Consider the following 21,063-nt stretch of genomic DNA (forward strand, 5'->3'; position numbering starts at 1 on the left):
CAATAAATGATATGCAGGCCTTATAATTCAATACATCTCTAAATTTATACAAGATTGATTTGCTAGTGACTTTGAAATTTTCCCTTTGATATAATCTATGTTGTTTCCATGACAATTTATGATCAATCACAAGGAATTTGATTTATTTTTCAGTAAATCACAGTGTCGTATGGACAGACAGCTCCATTATGTTCAACTGAGCAGAGGCAGCTGAGTTCACAGACAGCATTCTGAACATGAGTGTTACAGACATGCTCCCACTGTCCATGCTGGAGGATGAAGGCTTCCAGAAGATTATTTCCAGTTTCAATCCCAGGTACACACACACACACACACACACACACACACACGCACACGCGCACACACGCGCACACACACACACACACACACACACACACACACACACACACACACACACACACACACACACACACACACACACACACACACACACACACACACACACTTCCATCAAGAACCTACTCATGAACATGACGGAGGAAATGTATGAAGACATCAAATTCAAGTTTAAGAACAAGCTTAAAAGGGACTCTGCCGATTTTCAATGCTGATTTATGTTGCACATAATCTCAGACATAATATGAAAACTGTAAACAGTAGGGCTGTCCCAAACGATTATTTTCTTATCAGTTAATCTAACGATTATTTTTTCGATTAGTCGATTAATCTAACGATTATTTTTTATTTAATTGTTTTATTATATAACAATAAATTTACCCAAAACAAATAACCAAAAACTTCTCAATTTCAGTACCGGTATTTTATTTAACCATCTCATTCTCTTTAACAGTCCAACATAAAATCTCTCAAATAAAATTAAAGCAAGAGCTTGTCCTCAAATAAAATGAATATAGTGCAATTCAAAATAAAATAGTAGAATAAATAAAATTCAAGTCACTTTCAGGAGGAATACCAAAAACCTTGTGCAATGTCAACTGAGTTTAGCAGCAGTCCAACATAAAATCATCATCTTACAGTACAATGGTGTGCAATTTTCAGTAACAGTGCTCTTAATTTAGGAGAAAGACAAAATGCTCCATGTAAGCTGGTCACACATCATCCAGACACAAGGCTGTGTCTGTAGCATCCACACCCAACATCAGGGGCCGGTTGCACCAACGTCTTACGACTGGTCTTAAGCCAAGTCTGTCGTGACTTTACGACCTAACAGCTACGCCGGTTGCACCAACCAACCAAGCCTTTTTCTCACTTAAGCTGTGTTCACACCGAGATATTTATTTTTCGCTCTGTCGCTCAAGTCAACCCTTTGGAATCGCTCTGTCGCTCTGTTTAAATCGCTCATCAACAGGCACACGAAATGACGGACATGTGGGGGATATAACGTTACGCAATGTCATGCTGTTTGTCCACTACGAGCCACCGTCATTGTTTACAAGCTAAGCCTATCAGCGTGCTCCTAATGCGAGCTCCATACCGGTAGTACAGACTTCACTTCATGTCAGCTGTCAGCCTGTCAATGCGGTTTGTTGCCACACAATAAACCAGTGGTTTGTTCCAAGCCAGAGTGATCCTTGACTCGCTCTCACACAGCAGCCAATCAGCATTGAACAGCAAGCGACTGATGCCAGCGTATTTTCGCTCGAGTTGGAATATTTCATCTTGAGCGACGAGCGTATTTTCTCCCTGTCGCTCTGTCTCTGCCGCTCGGACGCCCAGTGATTTTTCTCCCAGGCGTATATACGCTCAATCGCTCGTTTGCATTGACTTTGTATGTAAACTCGACGCCAGCAACCAACTTTAATAGGTCGGTGTGAACGCACCTTAAGACCGGTCGTAAATATTACGCCTAGTCCAGAGCAGGCGTAAGGTGCAGTATATAATGACGGTTTTCACCTGTGTGTTGCGCAATAGTCACAACCCCTCAGCACGGCTGTATTCAGCCCTCAATTATAAACCGCAAACCGGAGTACGTTATAACGTTATAAATATACAGGGCTCGACATTAACGGTTGCCCGAATGATTTGGGCAACCATTTCTTGGCCTTTGGTTGCCCCAGTGGCAACCACGTTTTAACATGCAAAAAAATATGTACAGCAGCAAACAGTAAAATATACACCAAATAAATATGTTTTAATACTTGTTGTGAGTGACATATATGTGACATTTTATTGCTGTTACAATCGGAACGATGTTACTAATTACCAGTCGGAACCTACGTGATGCATGCTGCACGTGCGGTATGTTTAGCGAGTACTGACTCGGACAGGTGGCTGCTCGCACACAATCACAGCGGCTGCAAGACGCACCGTAGCTGCATGGGTCCAAGCCCCGATTAATAATGCTGCGTCAGCATCCACATCACAAATCGAGCTGCAAGATGATAATTCAAAGAGCAAGAACGAAGAACCGCGTCCGCCCGCAGCCCCGCACAGAAACAAAGGACGAGGAAATTGTCATCGAGGTGAAATACCCGTGCGTCTTTGAACGGGACGGAAAACTAATGCTATACTGCAAAGCATGTAGCCTACAACAAGCGCTTAGGTCTCATATGCTTCCCGCATCGGCGAGGACCGCGAGTGTCCGCACGGAAAAGTGAGTCAAATCAGCAGACGCACCCCTCCACAAGGCTCCTGTGCAGACGGTTTTCGCCAGGCCGTGCACACCCCGAATTGTGTAACTACGTGGATTAATAAATTAAGCACAATATGAACAATAACTGTTAAAAAATATATGAAAATGAAAGTTCACAAATTTTAGTTAAACAAATCCTTTCAGTGCAAATGCATTATAAAAACAAAAAATAAGATTTGTTTAGAAAACGAAATGACACAAATTTATTATTATTATTATCATTATTACTACTACTACACCCGGTGCGCACGCTGAATAGGCCTATTATACTATATACTAGACCAGTGGTTCTCAACTGGTGTAGCCTCAGGACCCACTATTTTCCTTGTCATGAAGTCGCGACCCAAATTTCAGATTTTTTTTTAACCACTCAAATTTATTGCACAAAAAATAGCGCATTAATTTAATACACAATGCCTTCATGCACTGTTATAAACCTCAAATAAACAAAAAAGTGCAACAGAAGTGCAACTAGGGCTAAAAACCAATTGAAATAAGGCAGACTTGAATTACAGGCCTATATGTTTTTAAATTTAAACAAATCAAACTGGTCATGCTCAGAAAGTCTTATTTGAACTGTATGAAATATGAAATAAAAGGCAGACTTATCTTGAATGACATGCCTATATGTTTTTAAACAAGTTAATAATAATAATAATAATAATAATAATAATAATAATAATAATAATAATAATAATAATAATAATAATAAAACAAGTTAACCTGGTCATGCTAATCCAGTTTCAATAGTCTGAATTTAACTAATATGAAATAAAAAGGCAGACTTTTCTTGAATCACAGGCAGGCTATATGCTTTTTAGTTAAACTGGTCATAACTTTTAATTAAACTGGGGCCATGCTAATCCAGTTTCAATCATCTGAATTGAACTAAAATTAAATATGGAATGAAAAGGCAGACTTCTCTTGAATTACAGGCAGAGCATATGCTTCAGCTTGTTAAACAAGTAAAACTGGTCAGGCTAATCCAGTTTCAATAATCTGAATTTAATTTTTTTTTTTTTGGCCAATGTCCGCGACCCAATCAAAACGGCCCCGCGACCCACCAGTTGAGAAACGCTGTACTAGACTATTATACTTACTTTTCTGTCACATCGTCATTATTAAGCCGGCTTATGACTGCATAGTATCTTAATTACTCAAAATATAAGGCGACTAAAATTGGGCAACCATATTTTTATTCGGGCAACCAAAAGCTCGGAGAGGGGGAGAGGAGAGGGGAGGAGGAGAGGAGAAGAGGAGAGGGGGAGAGGAGAGCAGAGGGGAGGAGGAGGGGGAGAGGAGAGGAGAGGAGAGGGGGAGAGAAGAGAGGAGAGGAGAGGGGGAGAGGAGAGGGGGAGAGGAGAGGGGAGGAGAGGGGGAGAGGAGAAGAGAGGAGAGGAGGAGAGGAGAGGGGGAGAGGAGAGGGGGAGAGGAGAGGACAAGAGAGGAGAGGGGGAGAGGAGTGGAGAGGAGGAGAGGAGAGGGGGAGAGGAGAGGGGAGGAGGAGAGGAGAAGAGAGGAGAGGGGGAGAGGAGTGGAGAGGAGGAGAGGAGAGGGGGAGGAGAGGGGAGGAGGAGGGGGAGAGGAGAGGAGAGGGGGAGAGGAGAGGAGGAGAGGAGAGGAGAGGAGAGGAGGAGAGGAGAGGAGAGGGGAGGGGAGGAGGAACAGAGCCTGGTGATGCGAGGTTAAGCTCGAGCCAGTCGGGGGGAGGAAGTCCATATATGGTCCATCCGGTCATGGGGCACAGGCCATTACGTCATCACAGGACAACGCGATTGGCTGGCTCTGTTTCAAATCTGAGCCAGCCAATCGCGTTGTCCTGCGCTGTTTGCGACCGTGTATAAAAGGCAACCGCTGAGTTGGGGTGGGTGGGGGGAACCAGAGAGGCCGCCTGGAGAGGAGAAGAGATAGAGGAGGAGAGGAGAGGAGAGGGGGAGAGAGGAGAGAGGAGAGAAGAAAAGAGGAGAGGGGGAGAGAGGAGAGGAGAGGGGGAGAGAGGAGAAGAGAGGGGGGAGAGGAGAGGAGGAGAGGAGAGGGGAGGGGGAGAGGAGAGGAGAGGAGAGGGGGAGAGGAGGAGGAGGGGGAGGAGAGAGGAGTGGAGAGGAGGAGAGGAGAGGGGGAGAGGAGAGGAGGGGGGGGAGGAGGGGGAGAGGAGAGAGGAGGCCGCCTGGAGAGGAGAAGAGATAGAGGAGGAGAGGAGAGGGGGAGAGATGAGAGAAGAAGAGAGGAGAGGGGGAGAGAGGAGAGGAGAGGGGGAGAGGAGAAGAGAGGGGGAGAGAAGAGGAGGAGAGGGGAGGGGGAGGAGAGAGGAGTGGAGAGGAGGAGAGGAGAGGGGGAGAGGAGAGGAGAGGGGGGGAGGAGGGGGAGAGGAGAGGGGGAGAGGAGAGGGGGAGAGGAGAGGAGAAGAGAGGGGGAGAGGAGAGTTTAGTTGAAGAGAGGGGAGAGGAGAGGAGAAGAGAGGGGGAGAGGAGAGGAGAAGAGAGGGGGAGAGGAGAGGAGAAGAGAGGGGGAGAGGAGAGGAGAGGGGAGGGGAGGAGGAGCAGAGCCTGGTGATGGGAGGAAGTCCATATATGGTCCATCCGGTCATGGGGCACAGGACATTACGTCATCACAGGCGCGTCATCACAACGCGATTGGCTGGCTCTGTTTGGCAAACAGAGCCAGCCAATCACGTTGTCCTGCGCTGTTTGGGACCATGTATAAAAGGCAACCGCTGAGTGGGGTGGGTGGGGGGAACCAGAGAGGCGAGGGAGAGAGGAGAGGGGGGAGAGAGGAGAGAGGAGAGGAGAGGGGGAGAGGAGAGGGGGAGAGAGGAGAGAGGAGAGGGGGAGAAGAGAGAGGAGAGGAGAGGGGGAGAGAGGAGAGGGAGAGGGGAGAGGGGGAGAAGAGAGAGGAGAGGAGAGGGGGAGAGGGGGAGAGAGGAGAGGAGAGGAGGGGGGAGGAGGAGGGGGAGAGGAGAGAAGAAGAGAGGAGAGGGAGAGAGGAGAGGAGAGGGGGAGAGAAGAGAGGAGAGGAGAGGGGGAGAGGAGAGGGGGAGAGGAGAGGGGAGGAGGAGGGGGGAGGGGGAGAGGAGAGAGAAGAAGAGAGGAGAGGGGGAGAGAGGAGAGGAGGATGCAAGGTTAAGCGCGAGCCAGTCGGGGGGAGGAAGTCCATATATGGTAGGACAACCAGGACAACGCGATTGGCTGGCTCTGTTTGGCAAACAGAGCCAGCGATTGGCTGGCTCTGTTTCAAATCTGAGCCAGCCACTCGCGTTGTCCTGCGCTGTTTGGGACCGTGTATAAAAGGCAACCGCTGAGTGGGGTGGGTGGGGGGAACCAGAGAGGCCGCCTGGAGAGAGGAGAGGGGGAGAGGAGAGGAGGAACCAGAGAGGCTGCCTGGAGAGAGGAGAGGGGGAGAGGAGAGGAGAGGAGGAGAGGAGGGGGGGAGAGGAGAGGAGAGGAGAGAGGGGAGGAGAGGAGGAGAGGAGAGGAGGAGAGGAGGGGGGGAGAGAAGAGGAGAGGAGAGGGAGAGGAGAGGAGAGAGGGGAGGAGAGGAGGGGGGAGGGGGGGAGAGGAGAGGAGAGGAGAGGGAGAGGAGAGGAGGAGAGAGGGGAGGAGAGGAGGAGAGGAGGGGGGGAGAGGAGAGGAGAGGAGAGGGAGAGGAGAGGAGGAGAGAGGGGAGGAGAGGAGGGGGGAGGGGGAGAGGAGAGGAGAGGGGAGGGGAGATGAGAGGAGAGCGGGAGAGGAGAGGAGAGGGGGGAGGGAGAGAGGAGAGGGGGAGAGAACCGCCAGCGGCACCACCCCGCTGGGCACAGACACCCAGGGCAGCCACTCCCACCATCAGGCTGCCACCACCTGCCCTGCCCCTCACCCTGCCCGGGTCCCACACCCCCGCCCGAGACCCCCCCCCCCAGAACCCCGCGCACCAGGCAGACCCGGTGCATGGCGCGACGCAGTAATCATGTTTCCCTCGTCACCAGTCATGCTGGACATCAGTACTGTGTCTTTTCTCTTCTCTTCACTTTATCTTCTCTCTCTCCTCTCTCTCTGCCCATTCTAGGTCGATCTGACAAGTTCCTCATCTGTGTATTCAGGTTCATAAAGACATCCCCTCAAATCTGGTGTAAACGGCATATCTTCATTGCTTTCGTAGTCAGACATGTTTAGTATGTTTCAGTAGCCTGTTTACAGAGCGCGCTGTGTCTGAAACACCTGTACACAGTGTTAGTGACGGCAGCGGGTTAGGGGTGGGAATCACCAGATGCCCATGATACGATACTAAAACGATACTTGAGTCACGATATGATAGTATTGCGATATTGCGATATGCTAGTATTGCGATATATTGAATGTTGTGATATTTCGATATATCGCCTAACTCCTTTTCCTACCTTTTCCTTGACCTCACCGGACCTCACTTTTTTTGTTTTGTTTTGGCCCCACACATAGACTACATTATTAAGCTTCTCTGGACTCAATACGCCACTGCAGGCGCGGACTGCAACATCGGGCGCTTCGGGCAGATGCCCGGTGGCCTGGCATGGCATAGCCGGCAATTTTTTCTTTTTTTTATATATCGTGGATACGATATCGTCCAAATATCGATACAATATCGTCAGGCAAAATATCGCAATACTATGGTGTATCGATTCCCCCCCCCCCACCCCTACCGCGGATGCAGTGCACGGAGCCAAAAAGTAGTGCCAATAAATAGCGCGGTCTGATCAACAGCAAGACTGCAGTTTTATTGTTGAAATGAGATGTCATCATAACACATGCATGCTTTCTTTAGGAGTCAAACTTGATAACTCCGTGACCCCAGAATGTCCGTCGGGACTCGTTTTTCTGCACTCAGATCAAGCTAGAGCTCCGCCCACGGGACTCATGGATCGTTAAGTCAGCTCCCAATACACTCTACAACTGGTATGGAGTTCATACAACTTTATGTCCAATAATCCAAACTATCCCTTTAAGAGGCTGATTTTGCAGCAACAATATTTAATTGGTCACTCAGCATTCAACAGGCACGTAATTCTCTGTAAGGACGCTTTTGTTGTTGAAACAGACAACATGCTACTGTAGCCTATCTATCTGCATTTGCAGACACTCATGAACCCAGATCTTCTGGACATGGCCTTGATGAAAAAACAACACAGCTAAAAGTAATAACTGCGACAGCATCAGTGCAGACGGCGCACAGCTTGGGCTACGCACCTTCCTCTCCCACTCCACACCTGCGTCAGCTCTCCTGCACTCGCTCTCGGCTCCCATTTGGCTTCATTTGTGGTTTGAAGCATTTTGATTCATCTCATCATCATACGAGCGTCGGCAACAAATGCCAGCGATTGATTCATTGATTGCTCCGCTGTCAATTTAGCAGAGGTAAAAATACGCTTTTTACCTCTGCTAAATTGACGACTGCATTTCATTCCAGGGAGAGCCAGAATGTAACAGCCAGTAAACTAGAGACAGTCTCACAAAGCACTCATGTTAGCCGGCTGAGCACCAAAACACCCATGATGACTATTATCTCCTCATATCATACGAGCGTCTGCAACAAGTGCGAGCGATTGATTGATTGATTCGCCCGACATAGGCTGTCAATTACTCCTGCACAATAGACCCTTCTCACGGGGGCCATTTTGTGTCGAGAAGCCAGGGTAAACACAGGTGCAAGCAAAACACTAATGAGGGTTTCCAACTTCCATGATTGGAATTTGGAAACCCTCATTAGTGTTTTGCTTGCACCTGTGTTTACCCTGGCTTCTCGACACAAAATGGCCCCCGTGAGAAGGGTCTATTAATCGAATCGCAATCAGCACGTGCAATTACATAACTGCAAAAGGGTGCAATTATATATATATATAGAATTGTCTGTGTGTGTGTGTGTGTGTGTGTGTGTGTGTGTGTGTGTGCCTCATCTAACTAACATTACACGCGACGGAGCAAAAACACATTTCTCTGCCATCACACTGGACATCAACACTAGCGGGAGACTTCTCCCACCTCCTCAAATATACAGTAATGATATAACATTCAACAAAAACATCTTACCGAGGGAGAGACAGCACCCACCGCTAACAGCTAAGCTAAGTAACTAGTAGCCATCAGAAAAGAATGTAAACAGCCATGTGATTAGTGAGAAAGTCGGTAAAAGAAGGAGAGAGCTGCGGGTGATTCTGCAGAACTAGTGCACGTTTAAGTGGACAGCAGGTAAATTACCCACTGCGATGAAGAATATAGTGACATTAACCGAGCTGTGAGAGCAGAGAAAACACTCGCAGCTGCAGAAGCACCCTTCAGGGTCTCCATGTAAAGTCTGCACGTAACTCTCTCTCGCAGCTGCAGAAGCACCCTTCAGGGTCTCCATGTAAAGTCTGCACGTAACTCTCTCTCGCAGCTGCAGAAGCACCCTTCAGGGTCTCCATGTAAAGTCTGCACGTAACTCTCTCTCGCAGCTGCAGAAGCACCCTTCAGGGTCTCCATGTAAAGTCTGCACTTACGGTAAATCACGCTCACTCTCTCTCTCAAAATAAGAAAAAAGAAGAGTTACGTGAGTGTGGCGTTTGAGGCCATCTGACTGTAATCTGTCACTACAAAAGAAATAAAGTGCATGTGTACAGTATTACTCACTGTATTACTGGGTGTGTACAGTATTACTCACTGTATTACTGGGTGTGTACAGTAGGGATGTTCATTTTGAAAATTTTCCAAAATCGATAATCGGTGAGAATTAACGATCAATTATCGATTATCGATTTTATTAATACTTAGAAAATTTTCAATATTTTCATTTTTTTTTTTTTTTTTTTTTTTTTTTTTTTTAACAAAATGAATGCCTATGGCAGAAAATACGAAAGACAACGTGTTCTCCTCAATGAACTCTTTATTTCAATGTGTCTCCTCTCCAACACTGCTGTCCCCGGCGCATGCCGGTGTGAATTTCTCATGTTTAAAACAGTTTTGTTGGCACAAAGGCCCATGCCCAGCCAGAAAACTAGAGACTATATGAAGCTCCACCTCACGTTAGTCGGCTGTGCAATGGAGTGGGGCGAGGAGGAACGAATTCCACCCAAACCTAGTCCAAATTTTTTTTTTTTTTTTTTTTTTTTTTTTTTTTTTTTTAATAATTAAAAAATCGATCCAAATGCCACAGGATCGATTCCAATCCTTAACGATCGATTATCGATTTTCGATAATTGATGAACATCCCTAGTGTACAGTATTACTCACTGTACTACTGGGTGTGTACAGTATTGCTCACTGTATTACTGGGTGTGTACAGTATTACTCACTGTACTACTGGGTGTGTACAGTATTGCTCACTGTATTACTGGGTGTGTACAGTATTACTCACTGTATTACTGGGTGTGTACAGTATTACTCACTGTATTACTGGGCAGACATGTAACTAACTTTGCAGTCTGAGCCATCTTGTAACGTGTGTTACATCTATGTGCTGTAACACAGTGCTGCAGTTTATATTTTTATTTTTGAGACAGGCAAATGTCTCAAACATTGACTGATATCACAGGATGTTGTGAAGGGTACATGGCTATATAATTTGTAATGATGTTTTTATAAAAAATATATATGCTGTATTCTCTTCATAAAATGTTTTCTATTTTTTAAAGAGATCATTTTATTTCAAAATGTTTTATTTATTTATTTTGTCATATATTTAAAATTTTAATATATTTGTAGCTATTTTAGTCTGTGATACCGTGAAACCGTGGTATTTTTGTCCAAGGTTATCATACCGTCAAAAACTCATACCAGCACATGCCTAGATACCATTTGTTTATTATATCGCAATCACAAATCGCAATCTTGTCCACAGTCATCGCTAATCGCACGTTTTCCACAAATCGTGCAGCACTACTGTCAAATTACCTCCGCTAAATTGACGACTGCATTTCATTCCAGAGTCAGTTTGGTAGCCTATAGGGGAGAGCCAGAATGAAACAGCCTCAGGAAGCACTCATGTTAGCTGGCTGCACACCAAAACACACAGTTTTAATTTTACATGACGACTATTTTTGGACCTGCCACGTGGCGGGTAGACTCCTGAACGTCACCCGTCAAACGTAAAATCTGGTCGCCAATGGCACTTGGCGGGTGTTAATTTCAGGCCCTGAATCCAGCCCACATGGAAAGTAGGGATGGGCGGGGGTACTTGGGTACTCGTTCATAACGTCAGTACTCGCCCCACCCCCCACCCCAATGGTACGCATCGTCGATTCGTCATGTGGATCTGGCTATACAGGCAGTGTTGTTTCAGACAGGCATAACTGCACGGGCGTCAAGTCAGCCAGGATGGTGAAAGTATGTCATCTGCTTTAGGGCTTTCAAAATAAAACCCTTATTGTAACATTGGCATTAATATTAATTTTGAGTAATGCTTTACAGCCACAGTTTCACTTGTAATCGTAACATCATGAGTATTTTGATGCTTTGTTCGTTGAAATAGCTTTTTCTCATCCAACGTGCATCCATAAGCTATTTACTTTTGTTTGTGGAGATGCCCTCCCGTTAACGACACGAGACAGACGCAGCTTCTCCATAATGCACGCACGATAAAAAAGTTTACTGACTACACTGTCATTGTCCCATAACGTTAGCCACAGGAAATGTGGAGAACGAATCACTTTATTGCTTCATGGTGATCAATATTAGCTGCAGCTAACGTTATGGTCACTGGTCAGTTTTCACTTTTTGGCAGAACATCGGACCTTGTAATCCGTGGATTTACGTTACTGTGATCATGAAGCAGAATGGATTATACCAGACATGTAGGCCTATTGGAAATGAGCCTTCGCTTGTTTCACAAGTCTGCTGGAACAAAGCGCTAACCAATGCTGCCATCCAACCACCGGAGATCTGAGGTAGGGACAACAGATGCAGCTAACGTCACCCAATGGTAGCCTGGGTAAACCCATCCCCCACGTGACCTGCTCTCAGACCTGTTCTCAGTCACTATGGTCTGGATTCCCACCATTGTTAAACGATTTCCTGCGGTTGTTGCCCCCCCCCCGATAGACCGCTCCATTACGCAACCATCATCCAACCAGTTTAGTGCACAGAGCACATGCGCAGTGCAGCAGATGGCGTCATCGCTCTGCGACCTTTGTTGTTAGCAAGCGAGCTAACACTTTTCATTTCAGTACTGCTAGCACGCAAATGGTTACAACCAGCTACAAGAAGAGAGAACATCGCGTGACGGTGGTCAGGGAATGAAAGAGGAACAGGATGGCCTGCCATATACACGGACCCAAACCTCGATCCCTGCTGCAGATGGCCGCAGATCTGGAGAGATATTTGTGGCTGTGAAGAACAGTCATCATCTATACAGCTGCTGCCAACCTGATGAGGAAACAGGCGTGCTTGTTATGCTGGACACTGAATGCCAGACTGCAGACTTCATCCTCCAGTGCTGTTCGCCTCAGGACTTGAAGGGCTAACGTTGTACCATGGACTGTATACATTCTGTGCTAATAATGCTAGCATGCTAACATCCTTTTCACACACACACACTGAATATACCGAAATGCTAGATTTGATCATGGACTTAACGCTAATGTTAATCAAAAACGGCCGCAGTCATAACGGTAAGGTGTGTTTGACCTAATTGAAATATTAACGTTAATGCCCTCACATTTCAGCGTGGTTACAGATAAACCTATTTAACGCTAGCTAGCTACAGTAGATTTTTGGAGGCGTTAATGTGAATGTCATGACGTAGTGAGCGTAGTATTATACTGTATATTATACATAATCCAGATGTAACCTAGCTATAGCTAGACGTTAAGAGGTTAGCGTGAATGCGACTGAGACCTGACATTACTGGCTTGATATCATATTCCAGATGCAACCTAGCTAGATAAGCTCCACACGGCTGTATGAGTAGCTACAATCAAATGTATCAAGCCTTGATATCATATTCCAGATCCAACCTAGCTAGCTAGATGTTAAGAGGTAGGAATATACCGAAATGCTAGACTTGATCGTGGACTTAATGTGAATCCAAAACGGCCACACTCATAACGTTAAGGTGTGTTTGACCTAGCTAGAAATATTAACGTTAATGCCCTCACATTTCAGCGTGGTTACAGATAAACCTATTTAACGCTAGCTAGCTACATTACTGGCTTGATATCATATTCCAGATGCAACCTAGCTAGATAAGCTCCACACGGCTGTATGAGTAGCTACAATCAAATGTATCAAGCCGATATCATATTCCAGATCCAACCTAGCTAGCTAGATGTTAAGAGGTAGGAATATACCGAAATGCTAGACTTGATCGTGGACTTAATGTTAATCCAAAACGGCCACACTCATAACGTTAAGGTGTGTTTGACCTAGCTAGAAATATTAACGTTAATGCCCTCACATTTCAGCGTGGTTACAGATAAACCTATTTAACGCTAGCTAGCTACATTACTGGCTTGATATCATATTCCAGATGCAACCTAGCTAGATAAGCTCCACACGGCTGTATGAGTAGCTACAATCAAATGTATCAAGCCGATATCATATTCCAGATCCAACCTAGCTAGCTAGATGTTAAGAGGTAGGAATATACCGAAATGCTAGACTTGATCGTGGACTTAATGTTAATCCAAAACGGCCACACTCATAACGTTAAGGTGTGTTTGACCTAGCTAGAAATATTAACGTTAATGCCCTCGCATTTCAGCGTGGTTACAGATAAACCTATTTAACGCTAGCTAGCTACATTACTGGCTTGATATCATATTCCAGATGCAACCTAGCTAGATAAGCTCCACACGGCTGTATGAGTAGCTACAATCAAATGTATCAAGCCGATATCATATTCCAGATCCAACCTAGCTAGCTAGATGTTAAGAGGTAGGAATATACCGAAATGCTAGACTTGATCGTGGACTTAATGTTAATCCAAAACGGCCACACTCATAACGTTAAGGTGTGTTTGACCTAGCTAGAAGTTAAGAGGTTAGCGTGAATGCGACTGAGACCTGACATTACTGAAGTGAATACAAGTGACCTATATTTTTCAATCCTGTCTTTGAATAAAAGTTGTACATTGTGTTATGCTTGAAAACCATGTCTTTGCTCCCTTATGTGTTCACAATTACAACAAATCTGTATGGTTTATCTGTTGGCATTAAACCGTGGTATTTCCTTGGGTGATATTCCATATTTGTCATTAAACCTAGCTGTTCACATAAATTTGCAATGATGATCGACCACGTGAGATATCACAAGTAGCCTACTTTTATTAAAAAATAAAATGCAAAGAGAGGTTTCCTTCTCTAACTATTGGTGCGTTCACAAAATATTTACACGAGATTTTTTTTATAAATAATAATCAATAACGTGGATAATGATGACATCTGCAGCTGCTGGACGAGAGACAGAAGAAACTACGAACGAAGATTGGAGCAGAGGAGGACATGACTACAGAGAAACTTAACCGACCAGCACTCTGCTTCAATCAATGAATGCTTATAAAGCCTAATGTTACTGTAGCCTGGATGACGTCAGCTAATGCTACCCAGCCTTCCAGCGTTTATCTTCCATAATGCATTAAATCATAATCACAATGCGAAGACATTAGCTGATCACCACAGAGCTGCACAGACAAGTTTATCAGATAATTTCGCCGTAAAATGTGTCCAGGTGATCAGCTCTGAAGCCCCCCCGGCTTGTATGGTCCGCTAAAATCCGATTTCGATATAGGTGTTATTTTGATCAATATTGTATAGCTGGCTAGACAGAGGAGTTTATCTGGAATCAGTGTGACAAGATCCCTGCTGCTAGCTTGTCTGCCTTTCTGTGTCAGAGTATCTATCTACATTATCTGCATTACATGCTACACCATGCAAATATATTTCGATATAATTCAAACAATTAGCCCACTGTACTACTGGACTGTGTATTGCTGTGAATAAGTTAGATTTGATTGTGTAAAGTGTATCAGCTTTAAATATCCAATAGCCTATATACAGCATTAAACAAACGACCAGCAGCATTCAAATGTGCAAAAACGTTATATTTATTGAAATGTGGTGATCTCATGTCACATTACATAATGTTATGCCCAAATGGTCTAGTGCCCAGAAGCGTCACTTTACATGTTTGGTAGGGAATTATTTTAATTATGTTAAACCAGCGTTTATCTTCCATAATGCATTAAATCATAATCACAATGCTATGAAGACATTAGCTGATCACCACAGAGCAGCACAGACAAGTTTATCAGATAATTTCGCCATAAAATGTGTCCAGGTGATCAGCTCTGAAGCCCTGGCTTGTATGGTCCGCTAAAATCCGATTTCGATAACGCTAGGTGTTATTTTGATCAACAGACCTCAACCTCAACAGCTGTTTTCACTTGAATTTCCTCACGTAGTTGCATAGCCATATAGCTAGCCAGCTAGTAGCTAGCTCGGGAGCTATGCTTTAGAGAGGCCAAATGCTAACGGCTAGGTAGTGCTAAGCCGCTGCAGCTGTTACACGTCATTGACAAAGACGCACTCTCTGATTGGCCGATCACGGCAGGACTGATGTTGGCAGTCACGCCGTCACTCATTGGCTGCGGGGTGGCTGCGGGTCTGCGCGGGTCTTTCAATCGCCCCAGAAATCGTTGTGAATGGCCCGGAGTCTAGACGCTAGTGACTGGGAACTGAGAGAGCAGGTCACGTGGTGGCTGGGTTTACCTAGGCTAACCCAATGGTCCCTGTCCTCACAAAAAGTGCTACAGGTAGTGCTTTTTCCATGCAAAAATGCAAACGTTATGTGTGAACAGCCCCATACACAGCAGATTACCCCTGCTCCGTCATTACCATAGTAATAGATATTCGAAATTAAGTGCTTAAAGGGATAGTTCAGTTTGTTTGAAGTGGGGTCCTATGAGGTACTCTCATACAGTCAGTGCACTGGGTAAAGCACTCTGGACGCATCGCCCACCGAGATAGGAGAACTGCACTCCAGCTGCGGCAGGCACAGAGAGCTGTCTGCTGAGTGTGATGGGGGCCAAGAGCAAAAACATACAAAACAACAGAAAGAATACATAAAGTGCTTCCATACTGCTCACCTGGCATAATGCAAGTCTCCACAAGCCCTGTGATGCCAAGTTGACTTGAAAATATGTCATTTACACCCTGTTTTTAGCTGAAATCGTCACTGGAGCTAGCAGCTGAAAGTTCAACAACTAGGGTACAACCTTGCTACAGTGACGATTTCAGCTAAAAACAGGGTGTAAATGACATCTTTTCAAGTCAACGTGGCATCACAGGGCTTGTGGAGACTTGCATTATGCCAGGTGAGCAGTATGGAAGCATTTCATGTATTTTTTCTGTTGTTTTGTATGTTTTTGCTCTTGGCCCCCATCACACTCAGCAGACAGCTCTCTGTGCCTGTTGCAGCTGGAGTGCAGTTCTCCTATCTCGGTGGGCGATGCGTCCAGAGTGCTTTACCCAGTGCACTGACTGTATGAGAGTACCTCATAGGACCCCACTTCAAACAAACTGAACTATCCCTTTAACATAGCCAAACTTGGGTTAAAGGGATAGTTCGGTTTGTTTGAAGTTGGGTCCTATCAGCTAGTCACATACACTAACGTAATTCGGTACAGTGGTCTGTAAGCGAGGAGCAGTGTCTAACGAGATCCGGCACCCAGAGGAGCAGCCTCGCGCAGACTCACCAGCATTTCCTCTCGCAGTACAGGGGGTCAACAACTAAAATGTAATTTAGCCACCAAAAAACAACGCCCACCTAAACAAATCGATATCCGTGTACATGCACGCTCTATTTTGACAATTTTCAGCGCTTTACTTTTCCGCAAAACAGCAGTTTCATTCGGCACTGCTTTTTCTCCCAACCGTACAACCACCGTATTCCTCCGCTAAAAGCCAGCTCCGAGCCGCAGCACTGGATTACTCCGCAGTTATTTGGGGGTAGGCTATTTTATTTCTCCCGGTTTGAAGACACAACAAATAGAATACATGAACGAAAATATGAGTGATTTTGATAGCGAGGATGATATGCCATTCACCTTGGTGACAAGAGGATACAATTATGAACCAGAGAGAATACAGAAGAGGAACTTTTGCAGAGAGTGAACAGGCAGAGAGATGCGCCTGCTGCCTAAATGCCTGGGTGCCCTGGCTGCAGACCTTATTCACCATTCCCAGGATAAATTGTGGAAAACGACCCAGACCAGAGAGGCCAGGTGACTTGTTGTCTCTAAAGTAAGTCAGTGTTTTATCTCTCTTCTAAGCCTTCCTGTTTTGTAAACCGCGGCTCTGTGCTCTGTGCTGGCTTTAGCGGAGGAATACGGTGGTTGTACGGTTGGGAGAAAAAGCAGTACCGAATGAAATGACTGTTTGGCGGAAAAGTAAAGCGTAGAAAATTCTCAAATAGAGCGTGCATGTACACAGATATCGATTTGTTTAGGTGGGCGTTGTTTTTTGGTGGCTAAATTACATTTTAGTTGTTGACCCCCTGTACTGCGAGAGGAAATGCTGGTGAGTCTGCGCGAGGCTGCTCCTCTGGGTGCCGGATCTCGTTAGACACTGCTCCTCGCTTACAGACCACTGTACCGAATTACGTTAGTGTATGTGACTAGCTGATAGGACCCAACTTCAAACAAACCGAACTATCCCTTTAAGCATGTGTTTCCACATGGACCCCCAACACCCCCCCCCCCCATAATAGAAGGAGAGTACTCCAGTACTTAAATTGGTTAAAATGCCCATCCCTAATGGGAAGCAAAACATGTCATGAAATACTCAAACTCCCAAGGTTCCTGTCGGCATGGGACACTTCTCCTCTCCTAATTTCTGCACAGGCTGTGGAAAGACTGCTTTTAAATGGTTGTTTCACGCAGGAATTTCATTGTAACACTCCTGTCTATACTACTGGCTTCCATAGGGAGATTAGTATATCTTTGGATCTGCGATCGAGCGTCAGACGGGTAGGAGAGTGTTTTAAATGCTCAACTCCCCAATTTACTTATGGGAAACACTGTGTGACGCGCAGATGGGGGCTAACATGCATCATACAGGCAGCATGTGGCATTCATGCAGTAACGTTACTGTCATTTCAACACCCATCATGTTAGCCTTAAGTTGCTACGCCTGCTGTCAATTCGGGAGATTTTAGCCAGCTTTAGCATTCATGTTAGCCTATAAATATATAGGTTACCACGGTTACAGGCGTTTCCATACAGCTGCAGCAACCCACTGATGGTTAAAATTGACCCGACTTGCCCTGTCCAACCAGCTATCCACAATAATCTGGCACGCCACCAATACATTGAACATTAGCAACGTTACCCAACCACCTAAGACGTTAGCTATCTGCTAAGGTTAACACGCTAACCGCACCACACACACACACACACACACACACACACACACACAAAATCAGTTTGGGAGAAAAGTCGTCAATGTGAGCGCATCGCTTCAACATGCAGGCGCACAGGAGCTGTGGTGTGCAGACTGTCTTGTCTCCAGGCCGCAGTGTGTGGGTAGCAGTCGGCCTGCTAACGTGACGCCCTCTCTGTCGCATTCCCTTGCGGAATTTTAAGATGGAGAGATACCGCGGGGCTAGCAGGCTAACGTCACAGCCAGGCTAGTGACGTTAGCTAGCCTGGCTGCTAGCTAGCGGTAAGCTAACGGGAGTTGACCCAGTTCAACCACAGCCGTGCTGACAGACAGACAGCGAGCTGTGAAAACACCACACATGTTGTTGCGTTTGGCAAGTTCCTCTTCGTTAAAACCTGCTTAAAGGGCCCCGACACGCTGTGAATATTTAACTCACATTGACGTTAATGTAAGTCCTGGGGAGAAGGCAGCCAACCAACCTTACTACAGCTAGCAGCTAGATGTGTGATCATCAGTCAGTCACCGCGATACACAACAAACCACATCGACAACACGATTCTGTGGCCAGGATAAAGGCGAGATGTGTTATCCCGCAAGATGCTTCTTAGCACTGGATGCTAAAGCACCTCCTAACTAGGCGTAGGGCTGTGTGTCAAAACGCTAACGGCCAAGCTTCACCGTCCCTCCCCTTCAGCTGAGCAGCTCACTCACACACTGACCGCTCCGCACGCAGCATTTGACAGCACAGACACGTTGTCAGTAGCCGTGGTCAGTCGCGTCCAGGCTGCTGTTTGCTCTCTCATGTCTGGCTGTTGGCTCACACGGCTCGGCCTGTCCTGCACCCAGCCCCACACCACACCACACCACACCACAATAGGCAGCTTCCTCCGCAGAGGCAGGGAGCAGAGCGGAGCGGGGCCTAGCCCACACAGCACGGCCCGGGCCGTCTGTAAGAGCACCCCGGGCTGCCGGGCAGGTGGACTCACCTTTAGGCTGGACTGGAGAATCCACACTTTATTCTCTTAACGATGGGAGTGATCAAGCTGTCCTCTCGCCGCTGCTCGCTCGGGGGTTTCAGGGGCAGTACCACTTCCGCCTCGCTCTGACACTTCCGCTTCCTCTAAACCCCACCCCTCCCCCCCCGCCAGTATCCATGGCGACCGCGCCCCGGGGTCTACCCAGCATCCTGCAGGGACTCTGACGTCACAGGCGAACCATGGCAACCACTACAGGATGACGTGCGCCGGTCGCCATGGCAACTGTCTCCACGAGGCCGCGCCTCTTTCGTATCTGAGTTCATCATCGTGTCGCCTGACGGCCCTGTGTGTGTGTGTGTGTGTGTGTGTGTGTGTGTGTGTGTGTGTGTGTGTGTGTGTGTGTGTGTGTGTGTGTGTGTGTGTGTGTGTGTGTGTGTGTGTGTGTGTGTGTGTGTGTGTGTGTGTGTGCGCACACAGAGTGATTTTACAGCAGTGATGTACATAGAGATAGGTTATAGCTAGCACTGTTATCACTGCTATGTTGTGTCATTACATTACAAGCTAACAAGATATCATCACTGCTGCGGTGAGCCTTTTCAGACAAAGCTCTTCTATGGAAGAGTAGTATCACGGCCTTTTGTTTTTTCTATCGCTCTCTGCAAAGAAAATCTCTTCCTCGTTTGCCTGAGGCGCATGTGTACGCATGCGCTCACATGCGCCTCATGTAAACGAGGAAGTAATTTTTGTTGCAGGTGAGAACCATCTTTGCTAGTTATTATCTCAGCCAGGAGACCATGTTTTCGGACGCGTCTGTCTGTGCGTTCCTCCTCTTCTGGCCTTCGCATATCTCGAGAACCGTCGGTCGGATCGATTTCAAACTTTGGGAGTGTGTGCTAAGTACTAGCTAGTAAGAGTACTGATGGAATGCAGTGACCTGTTTTCGTGCAATTCGGCATAGCGCCACCTACTGGTATTTTTTTTTAAATCTCAACAACTTATCTCAACAACCGTTCGTCCGATCAACTTAAAATTTGGGGAGTGCGCTGATGGGAACTCAAAAAGTGGTTTATCTTGAGAACCGTTCGTCCGATCAATACCCCGATGGGGTAGGGAGGTTCAGTAGTCTAGTAAGGTATGGTATGGGAGAGTTGGCGATGTGTTCCTGTGAGGGGGTTGTTACATTTTTCACAGTTCCGGGTTCTACGGCCAGAGATTTGCAGTCATGTTGGAGGTAACCAGCTGGCAAACTGGGAGGTTTGGAGATTTTGGGCAAATGATAAACAGATCTGCTCACGTCGGGTGAGCCGTAGTGTTGACAGGGCAGTTGAGTAGTGGTCATACTTGGGCCCTCTTCTGTACCCACTCCAGTTGGAGTGAGAGGGCTTGTGTGATGCCAGCATTCCAGGAGGGGGCAGCATACTCTAATAAATATATCGTATATATCCAATGTATATGGTCAGTAGGTCATAAGTGGAGACAGAAGAGCGCCTGAGACGCTTCAGGAAAAACAATTTCCTATTAGTGTTTGATGTTCAGGCATCTACCTGGCTGTTCCATCTACCTGGCTGTTCCATCTACCTGGCTGTTCCATCTACCTGGCTGTTCCTGCGAAGGTCATTCTGAATGATGAGACCAAGGATCTTGAGTTTGGGGACAGCTTTGAGAAAAGTGTTGTTGATAGAAAGCTGTGGCGGTGGAGGTGCGTTCCTGCTGAATGTTATATGCATAGCCAGAAATTTCTTCTCATTGAGAAGCATGACATTTCAATGTCATTGGAGGTTGTCCATGTGTGAAGATTGAAAATGTTGACTTTGTAATTGTGATGGTTGCATGTGTTTTCTAAGCCTCAAGCAGGCTCATGTCATCGACATACTTCCATACAGGGCAGGTGGGGTCCTGGGCAGCATCGTCGACAAGGGCCAGGAACATTATTGCACCCAGCATTGTCCCTTGGGCCACTCCAGATGTAAGATGCTCCCATTCAGAGCACCCTGGTAACAGGCCTTCTATCAGAAATGAAACTACAGACCCATGGGGCTAGCTCAGGTCTACAGACCCATGGGGCTAGCTCAGGTCTACAGACCCATGGGGCTAGCTCAGGTCTACAGACCCATGGG

The 21,063-nt window shown here is 46.4% G+C and overlaps 1 protein-coding gene across 1 annotated transcript in view; it reads right to left on the bottom strand.

Moving 5' to 3' along the window:
- Positions 1–19,084, bottom strand: part of LOC310799250 (14-3-3 protein beta/alpha-1) — a 35,380-nt gene extending 16,296 nt beyond the window's left edge. Inside the window, exon 1 of the mRNA XM_083661821.1 lies at positions 18,956–19,084. The gene's annotated coding sequence lies outside the window, so the exon portion shown is untranslated. The remainder of the gene's footprint in view (positions 1–18,955) is intronic.
- Positions 19,085–21,063: the final 1,979 nt, after the last annotated feature.

The sequence above is a fragment of the Poromitra crassiceps genome (assembly GCF_964638095.1).
Source record: "Poromitra crassiceps genome assembly, chromosome: 27".
Classification (NCBI taxonomy): domain Eukaryota; kingdom Metazoa; phylum Chordata; class Actinopteri; order Beryciformes; family Melamphaidae; genus Poromitra; species Poromitra crassiceps.